Below are 25,333 nucleotides of genomic sequence, written 5' to 3'. Positions count from 1 at the left end.
TTCCCAAGGAAGGCCTCAGATCGTGAGAGAGAGGACTCTGTTTTGTGCAGTCAAGTGCTCTTCTCTCTGCAGTTTGCAGCCTATACCGTCCTTGACTCAGAGGAGTCTGGAGACAGCTGCAACTGCCCTTCATCACTGGTGCTCTGGTTCCCTTCCACTGCTGTAATGAAGAAACACAGCAGCAATACAGCATGCATTAGCTTCATTTTAGTTGCATCTGTAGGTTCTGTTCGTTTTGTATACTTTCCTAACATCTCTTGTTCCAGTGTATTTGTCGGGTTCTTTTCTCTATGAGAGTGGCAACAACAATGTTTTTGGAACTGTACTTATTTTTTAACAGAGTCTAGCTCTAGTCCAAGGTTGACTAGCCGAGTGGCCAACCCTTCAGTTTTTTCCTGAGCTAGCGAGACCCCAAAGTCATGAGCCAGAGCCCGGAAGGTAGCCAGGTGATCAGCGCAGGTGGTCCTGCCTGGAGACCCACAATTTAAAAGTCATCCAAGTTATGAGTGACATATGGGTCCTTCACTGCCCATTCCAAGAATGTGCTGATGGTCTCAAAGGCAGCACAGGAGTGAGGAATCTAACCCGGTTCTCCAGATTAGAGTCCTGCGCTCTTAACCTCTACACCAAACTGGCTGCCATACTCCAAGGCAGCACTGTCCCGTGTGAGGGCACAGACCCATAAAACATTGCCCAGGTGGGTTGGTAAGGTGCCAGCCCCTATCAGGCTAGGCTGCCTGCACTACCCCCATAAAAGCCACGTAGCCCTCCAGCCAATTACTAAGGGTGCCCTTGGCCTCCTCCTTCTTAGTCCCCTTTCTATCCCACTTGGGGTGGGCACTCCTTCCATCCTCAGCCTCCGATTTTATCAGGATAAAAATGTCTATGTAATAGCTGTCAAGGATCTGCTCCTGCACCTTGTGAGCCAGGTGTATGCCAGAAGGTCCTCATCTTCCATGAAGGATGACTTGGCAGAGAGTTGGCCCTCAGCTTGGTCAACCACTCATACCTTCCCAGGACCCACTCTAATTTTTTGATAGCTGACCCTTCTATGCAGTACCCAGACCGGTTCCCCTGTCTCACCCACCAAGGAGGACTCACCTGAGGTTTCCCCTGCTGTCTGACTTCTTGTCCCGTTGAGCAACCCTCTGCACCATATTGTGGGCGCCGCCAAGAGCCAGCTAAGGAGGGGGGGGGAGCGGCCTGCCCCACTTAAGAACGTGTGCAGCGGACCTGAGAGGAAACTATGCCTCTCAGGTCCAATGCTAGCTCCCACCCCTATGACACCAGCCAGCTGGCCCTGATTAGGTGACCGGAATTTGAATTGGGTGGTGCAAGCAGCTCGTCTGGGGGGTTCTGAGAACCGCTGGGCCCTGAGAGATGGCAGCCACTATGCCATACTCTTCTCACCCAGTGCGCTGCAACCAGATCCCTCAGGTGAGTCTGGGGGCCAGTGTTTATTGAGCCCACAGTTACTGAGCAATGCCAGGCAGGACACAATGTCCCCTAGCAGCCTCTGCACCAGCACACACACACCTGGAACAATGTCTGTATGTCCTGTGCCTGGGTTCAGAAAGGCAGCCATCTTCTCCTGAAGTGTTTGGATCAAGGGAATAACAAGACAGGCTTGCCATGTCAGACGAGAGTGCTTTGGTGAACTCCTTAAGGGGCTTAAGGATCTCCAGAATCTGAGAGGCAGCCAGTCCTTATAGAACTGTCTCTGGACATTTTTTTTTAGAATTTTATTTAAAAGAAGGCAAAAAAGACAATAGAAAGTACATAAAGAATCTTGGACAGAATACAGAATAATAAATTTAAGCTACAACAAAAGATATAAGCAAGAAATATAACAACACAATTGAATTTCATAATATTACTCCTCTCCTTCTCCTTAATTACTTATACCCAAAATTTTATATACAACATTCTATATTCAATCACATTTGGACAAAATTCTGTCTTCCATTTTGCTGCACATGCAATTCTTGCAATCATTACCATAAACTTTAAAAGTTAGCCATATGCTTTGGTGATATTACTCGGTAAGATATTTAATAACATATTTTTTATTCAACTCAAAGCGAAATTTTAATATCTTTTGCATCCCTTCACATATTTTTATCCAATATCTCCTTGCCGTCTTACATGTCCACCACATATGATAACGTGTTTCATCTCTGCATTAACATTTCCAACACTGCCCACTATAGTCTTCATTGGTTCTTGCAGTGTCTTTAGGGGTAGCATACCATCTGAAGAACATTTCATACCAATTATCTCTTAGTGATTGACAGTCTGTAAATTTGATTTCTTTGGTCCATAAGTTTTCCCATTGGCTCATAGAGACGCTTTCTTCAAAATTTTGTATCTTACCATTTTTATCTTGCTCCATTTCTGTGGCATATTGCAATAGAATTTTGTATATTTTTCCTAGTAAATGATTTGAATCTCCACTGATTAGTTGTTCAAACTATTTTTTCTCTTAATCTGCCACCTTCTTTGGATGTTTGTTCTTTAAGTTTGGACACTATCTGATAATAGATCAACCATGGAACATTTTTACCTTGTGCTTGAATTTCCTGCCATGTTTTTATATTTCTTTGCTTGTCCATCATAAATTCATAATTTACATGAACAGTTCTCTTTCTTTTGATAGCATCATAATAGGCATCTATTGGTGATGCCAATGGCAAAATCAGCAGGCTTAATCTATTTCTACATTGAAACTATATTTTAAGTAGCCCAAGTTTTGAAGGCCTTGGAAGGTAAGAATCAGCACTTTGAATTGAAACAGTCAGCCCATAAAAATGTTTTAAAAGTGATGCAATATGATCAAATGTGTTCTGCCCAGTTAGAAGATGAGCAGCTACATTTTTCAGTTATTGGAGCTTCCATATTGTTTTCAGGGATAGCCCCATGTAGACCACACTGGACTAATCTAGCTTCACAAGTATAGAAGCAAGCATCAGCATGGCCAGGTCATCATTTTTCTAAGTTGTTTTTACAAAGACACTATGAGCTTCCAATGTACACTCATCCAAGGAAATTAAACTCTTTTGGCAATGTCCTGAACTTATTGCTCCAGAATTTGTAGAGCACTTACCAGTTCAGTAGGTGGTGCAGAATGTTAAAGAAACCTATGAAATATGTTACAAGAAAGGCAGATGGTGTGGACACACCTTAAGACTAATTGAAGTCAGTAGCATTTTCAAATTTGGAAGTGATTTCACAGCTGCAATAATAATTTATACAGTTCTAAAAATAGCAAATACAACTAAACATAAACACACAATTAAATTCAATTAATTTTTTTCCAGGCAATGGAATCTATGTGTTCCTGAGAATTTATTATTATGGAGGACTTCAGTGGGATTGAAAAAGGAAAGAAAGTGTATTATAGTTCACCATCTTACAGAGAAAACAAGCAAAAGGATTGCTGTTGGAGACCAGTTATATTCAGTGTGGGAATTGTCTCGTGGGGTTCTACAGGGAGCAGTCTTATTCCCCATGTTATTCAACCTCTATGTAAAGCCATGAGAAGAAGTCATTTGTACATTATGTACATAATGTATATTATGTACATAATGTACATAATGTACATAATGTACATTGTACATTATTTGTACATTGATTTTAGTTTTTGTTTTTATCGATTTTAACTGTTCACCGCCCAGAGCCCCTGGGGATGGGCAGTATATAAATTGAAATAAATAAATAAATAAATAAAAATTTGTAGCTTTGGAATTCAGTATCAGTATGCAAATGACACTGCTCTATATCTCTTTATCCAAATATCCTGGTGATGGAATAGAGTTTTTAAGTTGCTGCCTGACGGGTGTGGTCAAGTGACTGAAAGTGAACAAACTGAAACTGAACCCAGACAAGACAGAAGTGATGCTGGTTGTTCCCCCAGCCTTCAGTGGAGTTCAGTTGACTCTTGCTGACTCAGTAAAGAGCCTAGGGCTTATACTGGATCCAGCACTGCTGCCAGAGAAGCAGGTAAATGCAGCTGCAAAAAAGGCCTTCTCCCAACTCTTTGTCTAGCCCAGAAGATGGCCTCTACCTTGACACAGACAATCTGGCTGTGTGGATGTATGCCATAGGAACATCAAGACTAGACTACTGTAATACATTATACATAGGTCACCTCTTAAAGTTAACTTGGAGATTCAAGTTAGTGCAAAACACTGCAACTTAGTCATTATCAAGAGCTAGGCAAAACATGCATATTACTCCCATTCCACAGTCACTCCATTGGCTACCCATCATCATCATTATTATTTATTGAATTTCTAGTCCGCCCTTCCTGCAAGCAGGCTCAGGGTGGATTACAACAAAGAAGTAAAATACAGCAATAAATAAAATCAATAAAATCACAGTTTCATAAAATCCAATTTCAGCAGTACCAGTAAACAATCCTGTTGTGTTTTCTTGTAGGAGATGCCCAACCATCATCAAATATAATAGGGTCTTGAAACTTATCTAAAAATCTCTCCCAGGCCATACTTTTGGACACTTTGATTCCAAATCTGAATCTTGACGTTCCATAATTCTTTTTTTGATCCAAATTTATGCCAAGATACTTCAAAAACTCTTTATAATTCAATGTGTTTGTTCTAGAAACACAGTACTGGTTCCACTATTTATAGTACTCACAATCCGTCACCTTGAAGCAGTTGATCTCAAAAATTCGTCTCGGCTCATGCCGCTGGATCTGTCCATTTTGATTGTAGTCAAGCAGTCTACAGGTCTTGATAAAATGTTTCAGCTTCTTGGAAATTTGAAGTCAATTAGACAGAGCTTTGTCTGCTGCTACAGCAGTTTAGTGAATATTCCATTGCTTTTTTTTTATTTTTTTATAAATTTTTTATTTTTCATAGCTACAAAACACTACACAAAACTATCACAAGGAAAGGGGAGAGGAAAGGGACAAAGGGGGGGGGTGGAAAAAGAAAAGGGGAGGAATGAACTACAAACACTAAACACTACACTTCAGTGTTTCCCTTCATACTGTCATAATACAAAAATAGCTCCATAAAATAATGATGGAGTGGTTAATCATACAGAGAATAAACATTTCAAATTCTGGTTAAACTTTCCTCCCCCTTCTAGGTCCCGGACGCAATTCTCTCTGTGCAACTGCTGTTGCGATGCTCTCCTCCTCCCCCCCCCTCCGGCTCCTCCTTTTCTTCGTTCTTGGTGCAGCAGAGTTCTGGGTTTTTATTCTCAAAATCCTTTAGTTGATCTTCTGATAATATCTTATAGGCCTGATCTTTATATCTGAACCATATTCCTTCCGGGAATAACCATTTGTACTTTATTCCATGGTCCCTCAGAAGTGCTGCAAACTTTTTATATTTAAAACGCCGTTTCCGGACTAGAAATGGAACGTCCTTCAAGATCTTGACTTTCGAACCCATAAAGTCCAAATCCGCATTGTATGAGTTATATAGGATGGTGTCCCGAATCTTTTTAGATGAAAAGTCAATAATGATCTCACGAGGCAACTGTCGCTTTGTTGCATATTTTGAAGAAGCCCGACGGACCTCCAAAATGGCGCTTTTAACCTCTTCTTTAGTCGTCCTCGCGGGTGTCGCCAGTAATTCCGAGACCAAATCCCACAGATCCTCATTTTCCTCCTCTTTCACGTTTTGGAGACGCAAAATTGTCTGCGTTCGTTCCACCTGTAGCCCGATCAGCTGGTTCTCCACCAACTTCAGCTCCTTTTTTGTAGCCTTCACAAGTGACGCACTTTCCTGAGCAGACTTTTCTGCCCCCCCCGCTGCTGCCTTAATGGTTTTCACCTCGCTTTCAATTAAGCCCACCCTTTGATCAGTTTCGTTCAGCTTGTCAACAAAGGGTTTTATAGCTTCCACCACCGCCCTGCGTACCAACTCTTCGAGCGACTCCCCCTTCTGCAAGGTAGCCGAGATTGACTTACCGAGAGCGGGACTTTGCCTCTTTGCTGCCATTTGGGGGGGGGGGGCGCCAACAAAATTCTGGAACTCAACGAAGGGGAAGAGCGAGTCTTCTTCAGATCAACCTCTCCTTCACAAACGCTTGTAGAACAGAAGGGATTCGCTTGTTTACAGGCTTCCGCCTGTTTCTTTTACTTGCCGTTTCTCGTTGCCCGGCGGCACTCGAGGCGCCGCGCACATCTGCCGGCCTCCATAGGGACAAACGGGCAATTCCCCCCCCCGCATTGATTTCGGGGAGTTCTTCCCGCCGCGTCCCGGACCCTGGCTCCCTCCCTGGGAGTCCTGGGGGCTAATCCTTGCGGGTCAGCCGCCCGGTCAGGGTGCCCGGTCGTTTCCTCCCGGACCAGCCGAGAGGAGCGTCCGGCATGGCTGAGAAAACGAAACCGAATCAAAAATATTCCATTGCTGTTGAGAGAAAGCAACATCTGACCACCAATAATGACAAAGGGGAAACCAGTTGTTTCAGCTGCTGTATGTCTCAGGCGGCAGAAAAGATGATACCAGTTAAACTGCCACTCAACCCCGCCCGCTCGAACTCGCAGTCGAAGGTAGTACTTAACGGAACGCAGCGATGTGTTGCACCTCTGTGGCTTCCATGCGGGTGGTTTGGGCTCAGTTACCAGGCTCAATTCAAGGTATTAGCTACCATATACAAAGCCTTCTATGGCCTTAGTCCCTCATATCTACAGGACCACCTCTCTTCTTATGCTCTGCCATGTTAGCTTCACTCATCTTAACAGGGCCTTCTGTAGATATCACCCTGCAATGAGGCAAACTCAACAACTGTCCACACATGCACATGTTTTATTGTGACTCCCACCTTGTGGAAGGGCCTCCTGATTAGGAAAAATCCCACTCTCATGGAACTGTAAACTATTCAAAACTGAATTATTGGGAGGGCTTTTTTATGTATATAGCAGGGCTGTACTGTATCAAAATGGTTCAGAGAGATATTTTGGAAAAGGGATAGGCATTGCAGTCTATACTACTGTGTACTGAATGTTGCTGTAACCTACTTCATTGTTTATGGGATGTTCCAACCACAGAACATATTGACTTACATTATGTAATCCACATTGAGTATCACTGAGAAAGATTGACTAGAAGTAATAAATAAATAATAAAGTGTAATGAAACCAGTAATAAAAATATTTGTACACTCTGCCCCCTCCCCAGCTGATTCACATTCTTCATATTTTGACAGTTTCAAAGAAATAAAGGCCTGAACAAGTTGAATTTCTTGTGGAAAGATGTAAATACACATTGGAATGTGGACTGCATTCAAAACAAGACAGTATGGATGGACTGCATCCTCATTAGGATGTGGTTCCCAATCTGGGCAGCAAGCAATACACAAGCCTGTTTATTTAAGCAAATCTGTTTAGCTGAATTATGGCAGTGATCTAACCACACTGGAAAACTGTTTAGCAAAGAGGTAGACAAGCAATCAGTAGGTGTATTACAGCAAAGCGCAATGCTTGTTGTAGGTTTTGGAGTGATCTAAATAAGAAGTTTTGCTTTAGATTTATATTTTTTAAACATAAACTGCTTTTTCAAACATGAAACCTATATTCATTTAATAATGAAGTCATGTGTTTAATTTTTTTTCTGTTCAAATATAAAGAAGAGTTGTGGTGTTACAGGGGAGAAAATAATTAACTAAGTTAAATTGATTATCCAAAATCACTTCTCTTTTAGGTGTTTGTTTCAACAATGTAAGCACAGCGTGACCTTCAAGCTTTAGTCCAGTGTTCTTTCTACATGAATACAGTGTTTTTCTCTGAATGTCGTTATTCTGTTTCAAAAAATAAGATCTCCTACCTGCCTGAACTAGAGAGCTCCTTAGGAGAAAATTAAATTGTTTGAGTCAGTAGGCAGTTGTGTTGGCAGAAGCTGTGCACCTGCCTCTTTCTATATAGGGTTAAGCCCTTCCCAGCAAAACAGATAGCTATCAAGGAAGATTTTTTTATTTTATTTCATTTTATTTATGTAATTTATAGTCTGCCTTTCTCACTGAGAATCAAGGTGGATTACATGTAATTGGTATATACATGCAATTTGCAAGATTTAAAGAGAAAGAATGAAAAGAAAGGTTTAAAGATTTTAACAATGTTGAAATAGAGCATAGTCAAATTTTATGACCGATATATTAAACAACGTAGGAACTACCCAGTAAGATCATACGTATAGCGATAGTAGTGTAGTCTATGGTCCCTTACCAATTACAGCAATAGTAGTGAATTCTATGTACCCTCATTGTTTAAATAAATAATATTGAAGTCTTTGGTCCTTCCTTATCTCTTTATTAATGGGTTCCTTATACTTTTACTGATAGATCTCTTGAGGCCACTTTCTTACAGTACAGTCCTCCCATCTGAGCAAAAAGCCCTCTTGAACAATTTGATTTTGTATTGTTTACAGAAGGCCAGGAGAGTGGGAACTTTCTTAACCTCCTCATGTAGGCCGCCACAGAGAATGCCCATGTACAGGCAGCTGTTGATTTTGCCCATGTGAAGGGTGGTATGTGCAGAAGGCCCTTTCATATAATTGAATTTGCCATGGTGGAATATAGGGAGAGAGGCTGTTCCATAGATAAGATGGACCAAGGGCATGAAGAGTTTTGTAGGTGATAGCCAATACCTTAAATTGGGCTTGGTAACTGATAGAAAGCCAATGGAGTGATTGTACAATGGGAGTATTATTCATGGTTCTCCTAGTTCTCGATAATAGCCGAGCTGTAACATTCTGCACCAACTGGAGTCTCCAAGTTAACTGAGAGGGGAAACCAGTGCACAGTGCATTGCAGTATTCAAATCTTGATGTTACCATGGCATGGATCCAGGTGGCCAGATCAGCCATGTTGAGGTAGGGAGCCATCTTCCAGGTTAGGCTGAGTTTGTGGAAAGCACTTTTTGCAGCCTCCTTAATTTGCTTTTCTAGCAGTAGCACTGGATCCAGTATAACCCTTAGGCTCTTGCCTGAGTCTTCAAGAATCAGACTAACACCATTGAAAGTGGGAAGCATGATGTCCTTCAAGATCTCTGCCTTCCCAAACAGCATCACTTCCATCTTGTCTGGGTTCAGTTTCAATTTGGTTGCTTTCAGCCATTTGACTACAGCTTTCAAACAGCAACCTAAGATCTCAACTGCATCTCACAATGATTTTGATAGTAATATATATAGCTGGGTGTCATCTACATATTGATGGCATCCAGTTCCATAGCTACGAGTTCTACTAAAGGCTTTACATAGAGGTTGAACAACATGGAGGATGAGATTGCACCCTGTGGAATTCCCATTCTGCAGATAGTTGATCCCCAACAAGCTACCTTTTGAGTCTGTTACGAGAGAAACTATTTAAACCATTCTAAGGCACATCCCTTGATACCACTTCTGCCTCCACGCACCTCAACAAGATGGCACGGTTTACTGTATCAAAGGCAGCAGATAGGTCCAGGAAGAGCAACAAAGAAGCATGAGCTTTGTCTATGTTCAGGCAGAGATCATCAACTAATGCCACCAGAGCAGTCAGAACAGTCTCTGTCCCATAGCCGGGCCTGAATCCCAACTGAAATGGGTCCAAAGCACCAGATTTATCCAAGAAGACCTGGAGTTGATCAGTTACTACTCTCCCAATCACTTTGCCTAGAAAGGGCAAGACAGATTGGAGATGGGACAATAATTGGTCATGACATTTTTGTCTTGGGATGGTTTTTTAAGTAGTGGGTGGACAACCATCTGTTTGAGGAGTCAAGGATAGGTGCCCTGAATTAGTGACTGATTTACAGTAGACCTCAAGAGCTCAAGTAGCCCCTTGGTTTACTGAGGAGCTGCAGATAATGAAAAAGGGGTGATGACAGTGGAGGAAGACTTGGGACAAATCCAACAATCCTTTTAAATCTCACTCATGGTGCTAATGGTGGCAAAGATACAATACTTTCCCCACTGCTATTGAATGTACAGTGTAGGCCAGTAGAGCTGTTCTGGATCATCAGAGGCCTATCTGGGTCTGGCTTGTTAGGAGGTGGTGGTTTGCTGTGACCATTTTGCTTGACACATTACAAATAAAATCTCATATATCCATACTGACTTCAGCTCTGTATTAGCAGTGACAAGGTCAGATTGTACCTGGTGCCAACTTGTCTAGTTGTTTGGGATTCTTTTAAGTGTATTGAGTCTGAGGATGTGGGTAGGATCTTTGATTGTTTGAAACCTACCACCTGCATGTCTAACCTTTGCTGTTCCAGGCTGCTTAAATCTGTAGTGGTGTAGTCTGAGTGTGTGTGTGTGTCAGTTGCCCCAGCATTGAAGCTGGCTGTGGTTTGTTCACTACTAAAGAAACTTACTCTGGACCCAGGAGATTTGAATAATTATTGAACAGTCTTGAATGTACCATTCTTGAGTAAGGTGATTGTTTTTAATTGTTGGTCACCTTGGTGACCCTGACTGGGCATAAAGGCAGAATGTAAATTTTGTGAATAAATCAATAAAATAAATTAATAAATCAATAAAAGGAGTTTGATACAGGACACGCTTTATGGGGAGAATAATTCAATAGTAGCTGAGGTATGAACAATAATTTCTGTTGAGATTAAGCAAGATCTTTTGCGCCAGCCACTCCCACAATCCTGCTTGGTGAGTCATCAGTAGCAGGAGAGGGATCAAGAGAAGGGATGTACCTTGATGGATGGCTGCTGTTGGAGTAACTAGGTATGTCTGCTTTCTGTAGTCAACACTGTATCGATGTATTACTGAGAATTGAAGCACTAATGAATAAACTAGATTTCCAAATTTAAATGCACCAAAAAGCTACAGATAGTACTTAGCACATTTAACATCCTGGGCACAAACTGCAATTTCAAATCCTCATTTAGAATTCACAAGCATTTAGATGTTTTAATCAAGTCTCATTTATTGTGATATCCAAATGTAATCGTTTTGGAAAATATGAGCTTTTGTTTTTTCATGATATTCTGCATAATCACAAACATGCCATAGTCATTTATTTCATGTGGTGAAAGCGACACATGTTTACATATGTGGTACTAAGCCCCTTCCAGAATAGTCCTGTTAATCCTTGAACTCAAAGATCTATTGTTAGAGAGTCATGAAAGCTCTAAAATTGCTTAAGTCTGGCAATGGCCCTAATTTTATGATCTACAGGAAAGAGAATAACCCCACGTACCAAAGGACAAAAATACCTACTTTGTATTTTATTTTCTACCATTCTATTTTTACTTCACAGCTTGACCTTGAACATTGAGGTTTGCATTTGTACTATATCTAGAAATGTAAACTCTCAGAAAATTTTGAAACCATCGGAAAAAATATTTTTTTAAATAAGGGGGGGCACAAATTTTATGTAAAATCATCATGATCATCATCATCATCAATAAAAACATTTATTAGCTAACTTTCTACCTTGCAGGAACTCAATGAGTCTTACAAAATAAATGCAATAATAAAATGAATAAAAACAAATTTTAAAATATTTACTTTCCTATCAAATCTAAATTACTTTTACTGGTTTAATAATCTAAGAACACTTTCCTGGGATTAACCCCCACTGAATAAAACAAGGCTTATTTCTGAGCAGACCTGTTTTGGATTGCTCTCTAACAGTGCAATCCTATGGAGAGTTACTCCAGCCTAAGGCCATTGACTTCAATGGGCTTAGACTGGTGTAACTCTGCATAGGATTGCACTGTAAATGCCTCATTTATAACTTTCAGTGCAATCCTATGGAGAGTTACTCCAGTCTAAGGCCATTGACTTCTATGGGCTTAGACTGGAGTAACTCTCCATAGGATTGCACTGTTAGTCTATTTAGCCTATTTATGGAATTTAAAGTAGAAAGTTTTCATTTTCTATGAGAAAAATTGTAAGTATACTCAATTCGTGAGTTGAAAATTGCTGCACCCTATGTTGTTGTAGTACATGAATCTTAATTTCGGTTCTATCAGAGCCAGGGAAAAAAAGTTGAAAGTAGAAGACAAATACCGTAGTAAACAAAAGAAGTTATTATTTGGCCAGAAACACTCAAATCACAATATATACAACTATTGGCATACTTGGATATTGACTTTATACAATTGAAAACATTGAATAATGATGTATCATTAAACACACATTAACCCATATTAATTGTTGCCAAAATTATTTTACATAATAATATAATTATATTATTAATATAATTATTTACATATAATTTTAAATTTACATATAATTTTAAATTAAATTTACATATAATTTTTGTTTAATTTACATATAAACAAAATATAATATTCATAGGATAGAAAACAAAATTTTACCCCACTTAGCTATCTCTTTTTATTGCAGTTCCCAAAACACCGCAGAGCTTTCACCTTAGCACATTTTAATGCCCTTTCATCCGCTGTCTTGGAGGGGAGATATGCTCATATTCCATATGCAAATCGCCTATGCCCTTGTCAATCCGGGCAGGTAGAGACAATAGACCATGTCCTTTTATACTGTAAGTTCTATCAGGAGATCCGAACCAAGTATATCTTACCGGTTATTGCTGCCTACCCAGGCAGATCAAGTCAGTCTTATTCTGCCCTCCTTTTAACTGATTCCTGTAAAGAAATTATTGCTAAGGTCGCAAGGTTCTGTGCTTTGGCTAGTATAATCAGACAGAACACTATTACTTTTACTAGAAATTTTAATTAAGATTTTAATTATTTTATCTATTTTAACACATTGATGTATTGAATTTTTAGACATGGGTAATCTTAAAACTAATGTACTTTTATAGTTAATTTTATTCTGCTATCCTTAGCAATTTGTTGTAATGAAACCCCTGCTGAAGTAGTAAGATCCTGCACCTTGATTAGTTTAATTAGATAGATTACCATAACTCCCTTAAGAAATTTTAACCAATATCTAACAATTTTATGTATTTAAATATATTGCCCAGCTTTCTAGATATGCTTAGACATGTAATCAGTGTATTTGTTAGATACTACTGTATATGCTGATGCAAATTCTGATCCTGGATCGTAATAACAATAAACTAAACTAAACTAATATTCATAGGAATTATCTAGTGCTTTAGATTTTATTACATAAAAATGTTCATACTACACGTTGAGCAAACCTTGTCTTTCATTTTCCTCATTTCACTTTTCCTTCCAAAGGAGTAGAAATCATAGGACTTTTTCAGTGTTTCCCCCAGATTTTCCACTTTTTCATTGGACGTTTTCAATCTATACTGTGAAAACTCTTGCCTTAAGCAGAATTTGACTAAAATTTCCATTATTATTGAAAAAGTAAAAACAACAACAACCAGCCTTTTAAAAAACCCTGCTTATTTCTGATTTTTCTCCACTCCCTGTCCCCTCCTTGATTCACATCTTTTCCCATACTCCCTAACGATGATTCGTTGTACAACTTTGTCATGTATTCACGAAGAGAGTGCATACATACATAGTTTTTCATTCTAGCTGTAGAATTACAGAGCTTTTGTGTTCTTTTCCAATTTCAGGGTCGAGAGGCTACACAATTGATGCAGTAGAAACAGCTGAGCTGAGATTGATTCTTAGGTTTTCTATAAAGCTCTTTTCTACAAACCTTTTTAGGTTTTTTTATATATAACATTTACTGTAGATTTTAATGTTGTAAATTGCTTTGAGCCTCGTTTCAAGTAAGATGTGGTCTAAAAAATGAAAAAATAATAAATAAAGCTCCAAATTATTCCCATGAGTTGGGAAAAAATTACCAAGTTGAGTGCTGTAAAATAAGTACATGTGTTTTAGCCTTTAAAAAAACCCTCATTGTTCAGCAATAATCAGCGATTAGTAATTGTTCAAAAGGAAAGAGAGGCTTGTAGAAAGCCAAAAGGGAAGCCTTGAAATGAAATCCCAGCTGTAAGACAGCAAATGCTAATTATATGTGGGTGTAAAGAAAACTAATATTCTGTATATTATCTCACTTGGAGGTGGAGTGTGCCCTTAAGTCATAGCTCATTAAGGGAACCCCTGGTGGGGTTTTCATGGCAGGAGATTAACAGAGGTGGTTTGCCATTGCCTGCCGCTGCAACTCTGGTCTTCGCTGAAGGTCTCCCATCCAATTACCAAGGAAACCCAGTTTAGTTTCTGAGATATGACTAGATCAGGCTCACCTGGACTATCCATTTAGGATTATCTCACTTAGGATTTGGATTTTCTTTTTGCTCAGGAACATTTGACATGATATTTCATATTTTTATGTATTTTTAAATGAAAATAATAAAGTTTAACGGGGCTTTAAGTTACTGAAATATCTATTGCCAAAGGACCCTAATAAAGAGAAAATGTTCTCAGTAGAGTGTCCATATTTTAAACTTGTATCTATTACCAAAGAAATTGTATGTATAGTGAAGGACATGTGTGCTTTGAATACTCAACAAACTATGTTTTTTATTCAAAGGGCTTCTTCTACTCATGGAAGGGGAAACCCCTAGTTTTCATTGATGCCTCCCTATATTACATCTCATGCAGATTCTGAGAACTTCTACCACTGTACTACAAATAGATTTGCAGAGAGGCATATAGATGAAGGGAGCTTTGACTGTCGAAAGCTTATACCCTGGAAATCTAGTTGGTCTTATGGGACCCTAATCTAGATTTCCACTTGTACTGTTTTGAAACCAACCTTATATGAAAGTTCTGTTTCATTTTATTTTGGTTTACAAAATTCAATCCACTGGGTCTCTGGCAGGGGATTCTGCAAAATCTGTGCCAAAGGATAACTTAATTTATGTGCTTGGAGTGATTTTTTAAAAAAATCTTCATTGTGATATTTTTAATCTGCCTTTCTCTCCAGTACTCTACAGAAACAATGGAAACTAAAAACTATGGGCCTGTTAGGGAACTAGGCAAAGCACAGAAGCCCCAGACTGCTGAAAATCTTAGTCTCCCATGCTCATTTGTTAGAGTAGTTGATCGGGGTGAAGAGGTCAGCCTAAGAAATAACTGAAAATAAGATGGACTGCTGGGTTTGGTTTGCAACCAGGAGGGTAGATTATGCAGTAGAAACCCAATGCCAGCATCTCAGTCAGTGCATTGTAAGAGCCAGAGGTTCTCAGTCAGTGAGTGTTGCTTCAGCTCTGGTTTGGAGCATTTTGGGGCAGAAAGGTGTGTGTTGTAAGGCCTTTGGTTGATGAAGTCAGCTGAAGGGGTGTTCTTTTCTGAGGCAGAGATGTTATGTTTTCTGTGGGACTAGTTTGGAGGTGAAGACAAGATCCAAAGATCTGAACGCTTCTGAGTAGAGGTGGACACGGACTGGAAAACGGACCAAAATTTCAAACGAATCAGCCTGGTTCAGCGTTCGCGAACCAGTGGGACGTGGAACGCCCGTTTTCCTTGAACCCCACGACTTTGGGGCCAGTCCGTTGGTCCATTATCCATGAATCCAGGCATGGGGGGTTAAAGCACTCCCAGTGTCACCCCTCCCCTTGCTCCAGCTGACTGGTGGGCACGGACCCACAAACCAGTCTGCAAACTGGTGCAGGCCCATGAAAAGTCCATGGTCCATGAAATGTGATGGACCACAGCCCAACAGCCTGTGGGTTTTCCCCTGTCCGTACCCACCTCTACGTCTGAGGAAGTGAAGTCAGCATTTGAGGATATTGGCATAGGAGCCTCGGCAGAGGGCAGAAGCATCATGATCAATTGAAATTCTTCATATATGTGAGAAGGCTAGCCTTATTGTCTGTTTCCCTAGATGGCCCCAAACTTTTCTACTGATGTAGAAATACTTGAGCCATGACAGACTCTGATTATTTCTTTTTTTAAAAAAAAAATTATTGGGTTTTTATAATATATAGGGAGGGGTTACAGCAGGCCATAAGCATTTATGAGATTCACATACAAGACACATAATCATCCATCTAGATATAAAAAGCCATTATATATGTAATTAGTGCCCCATATACCTTCAAGATTCCCTTTTATTAATTTCTATATTTTTTAATCCACTTACTCTGTAGCTTATATTTCTAGTAATTTTTTCTTTTGTGCATATTACAGATAGATCACATTTCACCTCTTTTACCTTTTACTCAGGGATCTTAGATCCATAATCATTCTAGGAGTGGGAGGTGGATGTAGCAAAACATACAATATCAGCAGGACAGTAATATACATCAACATAAAGGTAAGAACAATTTTTATATTGATTTCCTCTCTTTCTTATATCTGTTCTGGCCATGCCTTCCAAACTTGTCTGCTTGTATTTGCATAATAGTAAGGGTATAGAGGCCAAATCAATATTTAGTTTGAAAACAAATCTATTTTGTTCTAGCCAAAACTATTTGCTTGGGTTTTCATATTGATAAGACTAGAGTGATCACATAACTATATAGGTAAAACACAATTTTATCTTTTAAAGATAGTAACTCCTTCATCTATTTTATTTTGACCATCTGGACTTATTTACTTGGATTTTCATACTCTTAAGGTTAAGAAGAGCAGGTGGTCATTTAGCTTAGCCAGTTTATATTTTGAGAAGGTACATCCAGTGGTACATCCAGTCCTTAATCCCTCTTTCCCCTTTCAGTATTGGCATGCTTGATTCTTTCCATGCAGATCTGCTTTTTTCTTCTTTCTTCGTGAGACGTAATACATCTAATCCCTAATCGATCTGGGCCACCAAAGGTAGATTCCCTTGTCTTCCAGCCATTTCTGAAGGAGATCAGTATGAATGTAGTTTCTCCTCTGCTTGTTTTCTGTTTTAAGATCCGCTGCATTCTTTTCTCCCCTTTCTGTGTTGGGATGTCTGTTTCTCTCCGTGCAGGTCTGATTCGTGGCCCCGCCTTTTCTTTACTAAAGTTTTGTGTCTTGAAGGGGACATCCTGGTAAGATCGTCCATTTTCCAAAGTGTGTCGCAGATTGACTTTCCCCTCAATTGGCTCGATTTTCCTTTCAGTTAAGTCTGTCCCTCCAGAAATTTTTTCTGGATTGTGATCTCTTGTAATCCCTTTATCCTTTTCCACACCAAATATTGCATCAGCTTTAATTAGTAAGTCTGTCATTGTTTTAGACATTTCTTGCAAACAAGCAAGTATCTCTTCTTGCCAAGAAGCCATTTCAGAAAGTGGTAAAAAGCTTTATTTTGGTTGATTATTCAAAGATCTATAGTAGTCCAGCAGTTGCTGAGAGAGTCATTCTCCCCCGTCTCTGACCCTCCCAGCTTGCTCGAGGAGCTGTGCGTAGTTGGGCTAAATTGCCCTGTAAAACCAAAAATCTGCCCACTTACTTGATGGAAGGCTGTGGGGTCAATTAAGTTCTGTTAGAATTGTTTCTTTTTATCTGTCTTGTTAAGAATCTGCTTGATTTGCTGTAGTTTTTTTTCAGCCTGTTGGACTCCCGGGTTCACAGTTAAGTAGCCATGATGGCTCCTTCTTTGGTCCTCGCTTCAGAACCGGTATCTGGGCTTCAGGAGGTTCGCCAGTCCCCCTAAGCTCTTCTACCTTGTTCCAGCCTGCCTCCCCTCTCCAGGGGGAGGGCTTGGGGGTCCGATCTCTCAGCTCCCAAGGAACCAGGAAGGTCACGACCGGGAGCTCATAAAACTCCCCTCTCGTGCTTTCACTGTCTCATTCTGGAAGTCCACTCTTTGATTATTTCTGAGCCCTTAGCAAACACTGCCTGTAGGAATTAAAAGATTTTCTCTAGAACCATGGGGGAAAGTAGTGAGATTCTCTGCACCTACGGAGCATACCTGTATATTCTCCGGTGGTCCTAGGAGTGGGGCAGTCCTTTTGAGATATAGCTCCTCCTCTCCGAATGTAGGGTCAGTCAGCTGATTTTGATCCCGGAGGGGAGGGGCTTGTCCCTGGAATCACCAGTCTTTCTGGCCCTGCCATCCGAACAGGACATCTTCAGCAACACTCTGCAGAGTGCAGTGATCCTGGTGAAGAAGGAACTGCCAGAGATGAGCCGGGTGTGGCGGCGTGCACCTGTAATTCCAGTACTCAGGGAGGCCAAGGCCACAGACAGTGTGGAACTCGCAGGAGAAAGGAAAGGCCCTACCACCTACCCCACCCCCATTTTGCTTGGAGCAATGGTGAACATTAGAGCTGGAGGTCCCTAGGTTCTCCTAGGTTACACGGCCACAACCGCAAACTGCACCAAAATTCCCCACCTTTGGGTTGGGAGAAACCTCCTCTCAGGTGGCCAGAGGGTGAGGTGTTTGAGTCTGCGGTAGCCTGTTGTAGAGACCGATATTATCAGGAACTCCCTTAAGCTTGGAAGGAACAGCCTCCAGCAGCAGCAGAGGACCTGCTCCAACCTTGGCAGCCCCAACTGAACCATGGTAAGACTGATCCTGTGAGAAATGGGGGCCGCGAAAGGAAGGGAGGAGAAGAAAAGAGTAGCAGAAGCCTCAGAGCCAGCTCACCCTAAATAAAAGTTTCTCTTTCCTTTCAGCTGGGACTTGTGAGGTGCACTTTCACTTTCATTTCTCCTTTTCGTGGGAAAATTTCTGATGGCAAAATGTCAGCAAAGGCTGGCCTAACCACCTCACAGACCTCGAAGAGTGTAAGCCTGTGGCCTAGACTTTCCAAACTCCCAGGCCTCAGCCCCTTCTAGGCCTCTCAACAGGCCAATGAAAGAGAAAAAGCCCAAGGGCCTGGACCCATCAGGCAAGAATGCCTGGAAAATTTTCTGCTGGTGATATGTCAGCAAAGGCAGGCCTAGCCTCCTCCCAGGCCTCAGAGAATGCAGGCCTGCGGCCTAGACTTGCTCAACTCCCAGGCCTCGGCCTACTCCCGGGCCTCTCAAGAGACTAGTGAAAGGGAGAAGGTCTGGGGTTTGCATCCACCAGGCAAGGAAGCCTGAAGTGAGTTGCTGTAATAATGTGGTTAAGTGCTGGGCCATGAATCATTACCCTTCTGGTTCGAGTCCCATAATTGCTTGAACTCAGTGGCTGACCTTGGGTAAACCAGTCTCAATTACCTAGCAGTTCTGGGATAATAATGATAATTCTGAGCTTATCACAGCCCCTGACTTGGTTAGTCCAGGCAAGCCAGATCTCATCAGATCTCAGTACCTTCAGCAGGGTTGGCTTTGGTTAGCAATTGGATGGGAGATCTCCAAAAAAGACCAGTGTTGCAGAGGCAACAATAACTGGATGACATTTTCCACCACTAAGGGGAAAGAAATTACATGCCCCCTATTTACATAGTCGCAGCCGTAGTTACTATTTAACAAACAAACTGGTATGGCCCAGGATGGAAATAAGGAATTCAGAGCGGTCCTGAAGGCACACCAACAAATAGTCTAGTAGCTAGACTCTCAGATGGGCAAGAAAAGCATTCCAGTGTGGGGGTCTGACTCCAGATAGGTAAAGGGGTGCCCCCCCCAGATTAACGAGGAGGCAGGGGCCATTAAGAGCATATATCTTGGTTAAGCCTTCAACCTGAGAACCCTGAGCTATCAGTTTTCTCCCTCAGCTAAGAAAGGGGAGCTGTTAAAAGAAGGGAAAATGCTCTAGCAGGTCTTCCTCAGGAGCTGTATCCTAGAAGGCTCCCTAGGGTGATGAGGATCCTGGAGTCTTCTCCCTTAAGGATTAAGGGGTTGGAGAGCATCCTCCCTAGAATCAGGAATAATCCCATCAGGGATTCCCTTCCAGTAGTCTATCATACTTGTAGAAGTCTAAGAGGGAAACTCTGGCAAAACTAACTACTCTTACTTCCGTTTCTTCCCCCCCCCCAAGTCTTATACATTAGTTCCAGGGGTTACTGAGAGGATCAAGCTGCCATTGGTGGATGATCTGGTAACCAGCCTGCCGTCTAATCCTGTGCTGCCCAGTGACAAGGATAGACTACCTAGGATTCCAACATCAAGTGGTTTGAACTGGCTATTGTTATGCGCACAACTTTGCGCCTCTGTTGTTCATTCTCCCTTTTCCGACCAACCACAATAAAAATTAAAATAAGATCCTGGAGTCCTTCTTGAGTTGAAGCAAAAAAGATGGTTTAATTAAACCACTGGATGAGCCCTTTTTACACTGAAGCAGACGGTCTCATGTGCAAGTCTCATCAGAATTACAATAAAAGCGCAAAGCAATTAATACTTTCAGATAATCATAACAATATTACAATATTCTAATATTTGTTACTTATTGGCTCGTAAGGTATCTAGGGTCAGTTATGATTTGAAGATGCAATTCTGGGTCGGCCCTCTACTTGGGGGAATTCCAAATCTTGTAACTCCCTTATCTTGCCCTCAATTTGGAAGGACACCTTCTAACCTCTCACCTACTTTCTTCTGGGCATAGTACTTTCAGTGGCGCCAATGAGTCTCAATCTGGCAGCCTTGGTACCCTCTGATAACTGAAGTCTGTGGGTAGGAAGGGATGTTTTTTCCCATCTGTGCCCTTTCCCCCAGTTTCTTCTCAGCCTTAAGGAAGATAAGGCCACAGGTGGCCAAAACCAGCTTGCTGCATCAAATCAGTTTTCTACAAAAGGCTCTCGGGTACTGAGAATATTGGAATCCTGTAGAATAATATAACAGATGTGTAATATTCTTATAAGTGCAGCTCTACAAGCAATATATATATTTACAGAGGTTTTGCATACATTCTTCTTTTGGTCTTCTTGTTTCAAGTGTCATATTCTTACAGGTTGCATTACAAATACTACATTGGCTCCTGAGCATAGAAAGAGTGCAAAGCATGTAATACTGAAAAGGCACAGAAGTAGTATATAAAAAGTATATAAAATCCCTTTTCTTCAAATCTATATCCATCACTGTGCACAGAAAACTGGAAGTTTCCACTACATCCTTCAGAGCATTGGTAACAGCTCCACTCCTTCCTAGAGTCACATTCTCTCAGATCTCAGACCTGGCATCAGTGAGCAGTAAACTACTTTAAAGAGCCAAAGAGCAAAACTAAGAAAATAGCCCCGGCAATATGCTATGCTGTGGTCAACAAGAACCATGAATTTTCAGGTAACCAGGCACAACACTTAGCTTAGAAATTAGAACGTGGACCATTTGCCCAAAGCCAAAGTAACCGTAGTTCCTTTCAAAGGTATCAACATGTCTGGAGAAACTCTGAACGAAGGAAAGCAGACCAAACATCGAGAGGAGGGTAGTACCTTCTTCCTCAACAAATCCGGTCAGAAAACTAAAGGGCCAAAGAAGAGAACTCATTGTGTCTACACCAAGGCCAGCAGGCGTGATGGTGTTTGGGGGAATTCTTACAATGCTTGGCAAACCCTTGGCAGCCAATTATAAAAAACAGGTGGGTGTTGGATACTGTGACCAGTGGAATTCAATTCTATGCCACCTGGTCCCTTTTCCTCTAGATCCAAAGGAATTTGGTCAAATGACATAGATGCCTAGGAACAAGAAGGTCAGAATGGAAAGGCGAAAATTTGTCTTAACTGCCATTCAGAAGAGAGATTGTCTGGTTTCCATCAATCAGAGGCACTTCCAACACTGGGCCCTTTCCTTTGAGCTGAAAATGCCACCTATGGTGTTGATCAGAATCCCAGTATCACTGATAGCATGGGTAGGCCACGGAGAGTGGCTCCTTTCCCACATCAAAACAATATCTTGACCTGTGCACTTCAGAGATGCCTGTTGCCATTCCATGAGGTGTTAGATCACAAGAGGTCCAAGATAGTTGACTTGCCAGAGATTCTCAAACAGGAAGACAACCAGTCATTGTACCTCATTCAGTCCCATGAGGGTGTCCCACTCAAGGAACCAGAGAGAACAGTGATGACCATGGACGCATCTTTGGGGATGGGGATCCCACACCCAAGGAAGAATGGCATAAGGCATCTGGCTGAAGGACAAATGATCAACAGGGTAAACCTTTTGGAACTCGGAGCCATCAGACACGATGTGGTGGAATCTCAGAATCTTCCCACTGGTCATTATATGTTTATACAGAGGACAACTCCGAGGCAGACTGGCTAAGTCAGAGAGTGATGAACCAAGCAGAATGGGTACTATCCAGAGAGATTCCCCAACTGTTCTACCACAGTTTTTGACAAGGCGCAAGAAGAAGAAACCCTCAAACCATAGGGATAGATGATGTGAGCAGCAAGCTGCCTTCACACGTCCTGTATGTCTTCCACAGTACAGCTATTTCACAGTACTATTGCACAGTTCAGAAGACCACATAGTAAAGTGCAGAAGTGATGCTAACAGGAACCTTCAGGTCCAGAAAGACAAGGTCTCAAAACCTGAAGAATCTTTCAAGCATGGATCCCTAGCACCTCCACTGAAGGAGGGCCCATTGATGCAGGGATCAATATGACACCCCTGACCAGCTCTGACAAGGCTCACAGTGTGGAGGTCGAACTCAAACAACTAATGGGGTTGGGCTAAGCAGAAGGCATGATTGGTACTATGCTAACCTCCAGGAAGAGTTCCACAGAGTAGAGGGACTGAAGAAAAGTCTTAATACCAGCACCCTTAGACAACAGGTAGTGACCATCCCAACAATTAGGAGTTCTAGGAAGGGACATTCCCTTATATATCACCTTCATGGCAATGGATTCTGGACCTCATTGTCGAATCTTCCAAGGATTCACTGGCTTTTTCCCATGTGAAATCTTAATCTGGTATTGAGAGCATTATACAAAAGATGCTTTGAGCCTATGACCTCATGTCCCCTAAAGGAACTAACCTTTAAAGCCATCTTTCAGATGAGAATAAAATCAGCTAGACAAGTGTCAGAATGGCAGACACTAGCAGTAGATAGAGATCCATGCTCTTTCCTCCAAGATGGTGGAGCAAGTTAAGAACAAAACCAACTTTCTTCCAAAGGTGAACTCCATGTTTTCATAGGACAGAAGAGATAGTACTTCCCTGCTAACCTAATCCAAAGCACAGGAAGAGGGGAGGGGAACCCTCAGTGCCTTGATACAAGTAGAGATGTGAGATTCCACTTGGGCAGGACTAAACAGTTTTTCACAAGTCTGAGACGCTAGTTGTGTGTTTGCAGGAAGTCCTCCTTGGGACAGAGAGTGTCCTTTTCTTGGCTAAGTAGGTAAAGCAGAGGGTACATAATTCTGGCATGTCAAGCCAGGTCTGGGGATGCCCATAGATGTCAGGGTGCACTCATTAAGGGAAACAGTGACACAGGCAGCCTTTAAATCCTTTAGTCATTAGAAACTATTGATAAGGTAGTCATATGGAAATCAGTATATTCTCTCATCAAGAAATATAGGATAGATAAGTTGTCCTCCCCAGAGACAACCTTCAGCAGGAGGGTACTATAACACATCCCCTAGGCCTGGAAGCCGGACTACCCACCCTGGGGCACACTGCTCTTGTATGTCCCAAAAGTAAGGACTGCCCCACTCCTAGGACCACTGGAGAATGGAAGTTTTGTATTCACTTACCGTGAAGCTTCCTTTCTCAGTGGTCCAGGAGTGAGGCAGTTCTGCCCACCCAAGTTTCTTGCGGGGCAGCTTCTAGGACTGGATGAAGAGTTAGGTTGATAGTCTTCCTCTTAACGGATTCAAGGGAGGGACCTTTCTATTTATTAAAAAAAATTGAGGGGAGTTATTATTTTCCCTCTTGGTATCGTGATGGGGAGTCAGGGCTTGGGAACAGACTGGTGATTCCAGGGACAAGTCCCTCCCCTCCGGGATCAAAATCAGTTGACTGACCCTGTCTTCGGAGAGGAGGAGCTATATCCCAAAAGTAAGGACTGTCCCACTCCTTGACCACTGAGAAAGGAAGCTTCACGGTAAACGAATACAAATCTTCCATTCTTCTATATAGATTGACAGTAGATAATCACAATAAAGGATGTCACAACATAGAATGAGATTAAGAATTTCAGCTGGTCGGTCAGATGTAGCAAGAGCAAGTCAAAATAAAAATAAAAGAAGCCAGGTCTAAACAACTCAATCAAATAAACCAAAACTACCATCAACAAACTGCAAACATCTGTAAAAATAAAAACATTTTTAACTGGTACCTATATATTTGCAGATTTAATAAATGGATGCAGGGCCAGCATTCCAAAGTCTTGGTGTCACAGTAGAGGAGGTTCTGTCTTTGGTAGAAAAAGGTTTGTCTCTGAAAGTGAGAACACACAAAGCGATTCCTCTGAAGAAGTTAATTGTCATACAGATTCATATGCGAGCAAGCAATTTTTAAGATGCCTGAGATCAGTCATTTAGGGCTTTAAAATTAAAAGCCTGCACTTTGAATTGTGCCACCAAATGAACTGATAGCCAGTGAATCTCTCTTAGTATTGGTGAATGATGTTTCCTTTAATCTATACGAGCCGCTATTCTAGATGCTGCATTTTCAACCAATTGATGTTTCTAACCTATCTACAGAAGCAGTCCTACATAAGGCACGCTGCAGCTGGTGCACTATGCTACTGAGAGGTCCAGGAGAATTAGCAAGGTGATTTTCACAAGGCAGATCCTATTTCTAATTAATGGTAGGATATCAGTTTTAGAAACTGCTTGAGAAAAAAATCTGGTTTGGATTCTGTGCTTGATTTTGTAAAAGAGTAAATTTGTCCTGTCACCTCTGAACCTTGGTATGTTACTTGTGATCTATGACAGAACTTAGCGAAGTTGGATAACTAAACTCTGAGTTTAAATGCTCAAACTGAACTCCGGCTGATATAATCCCTAATGTAGCTTCCCTATCTTTTTCCAATACTTGGGAGGTTATTGGGGAATTATTATTGTGGATTATTGAGATCCAGTATGGTATTGTAATTAGAGTGTTGTACCAGGATCTGAGTCACTATGGTTCAACTCTCCATTCTGCCATGGAAGCTTGCAGGGTGGCTTTGGGCCAATTACACACTCTCTGCTAAACCTACTTCACTGAGTTGTTGTGAGGATATGATAAAATGGAGGGAAATGAACTAATCTGCTTTGAGTTCCCACTGGGGAGAAAGGCAGGATATAAATGAAGTAAATAAAAATAAGTAGTTTAATGGAGTGATGAAAGTGGCATTCTTCTGCTGCAGCAGAGGTATATCATTTTCCTTGAATGGGCTACTTTGAGACCTCATCTTTTGCTTGTTATAGCTCTGTTCTCTGTGGCATGCCTAGAAAATGTAGAAACTATCTACAGTGATGAATTATGTGTTTCATTATAATAACATTCGATTTATAATACCGCCCTTCAGGACAACTTAATGCCCACTCAGAGCGGTTTACAAAGTGTTATTATTACCCCACAACAATCACCCTGTGAGGTGGGTGGGGCTAAGAGAGCTCAAGAGAACTGTGACTCGCCCAAGGTCACCCAGCTGGCTTTGTGGAGGAGTGGGGAATCAAACCCGGCTCTCCAGATTAGAGTCCCGTGCTCTTAACCACTACACCAAACTGGCTCTCTTGCTATGTTCTGGATTCACAT

General features: G+C 41.4%; 1 protein-coding gene across 2 annotated transcripts in view; it reads left to right on the top strand.

Moving 5' to 3' along the window:
* Positions 1–25,333, top strand: part of PTPN5 (protein tyrosine phosphatase non-receptor type 5) — a 159,969-nt gene that overhangs the window by 73,454 nt on the left and 61,182 nt on the right. For both annotated transcript variants that reach the window (XM_054972784.1, XM_054972785.1), the window contains exons 4-5: positions 16,043–16,133; positions 24,292–24,361. The gene's annotated coding sequence lies outside the window, so the exon portion shown is untranslated. The remainder of the gene's footprint in view (positions 1–16,042; positions 16,134–24,291; positions 24,362–25,333) is intronic.

Source organism: Eublepharis macularius, chromosome 2, assembly GCF_028583425.1.
Source record: "Eublepharis macularius isolate TG4126 chromosome 2, MPM_Emac_v1.0, whole genome shotgun sequence".
Taxonomy (NCBI): domain Eukaryota; kingdom Metazoa; phylum Chordata; class Lepidosauria; order Squamata; family Eublepharidae; genus Eublepharis; species Eublepharis macularius.
Note: the sequence above shows the minus strand (reverse complement) of the source record. Positions and strands in the feature narration are given on the sequence as shown.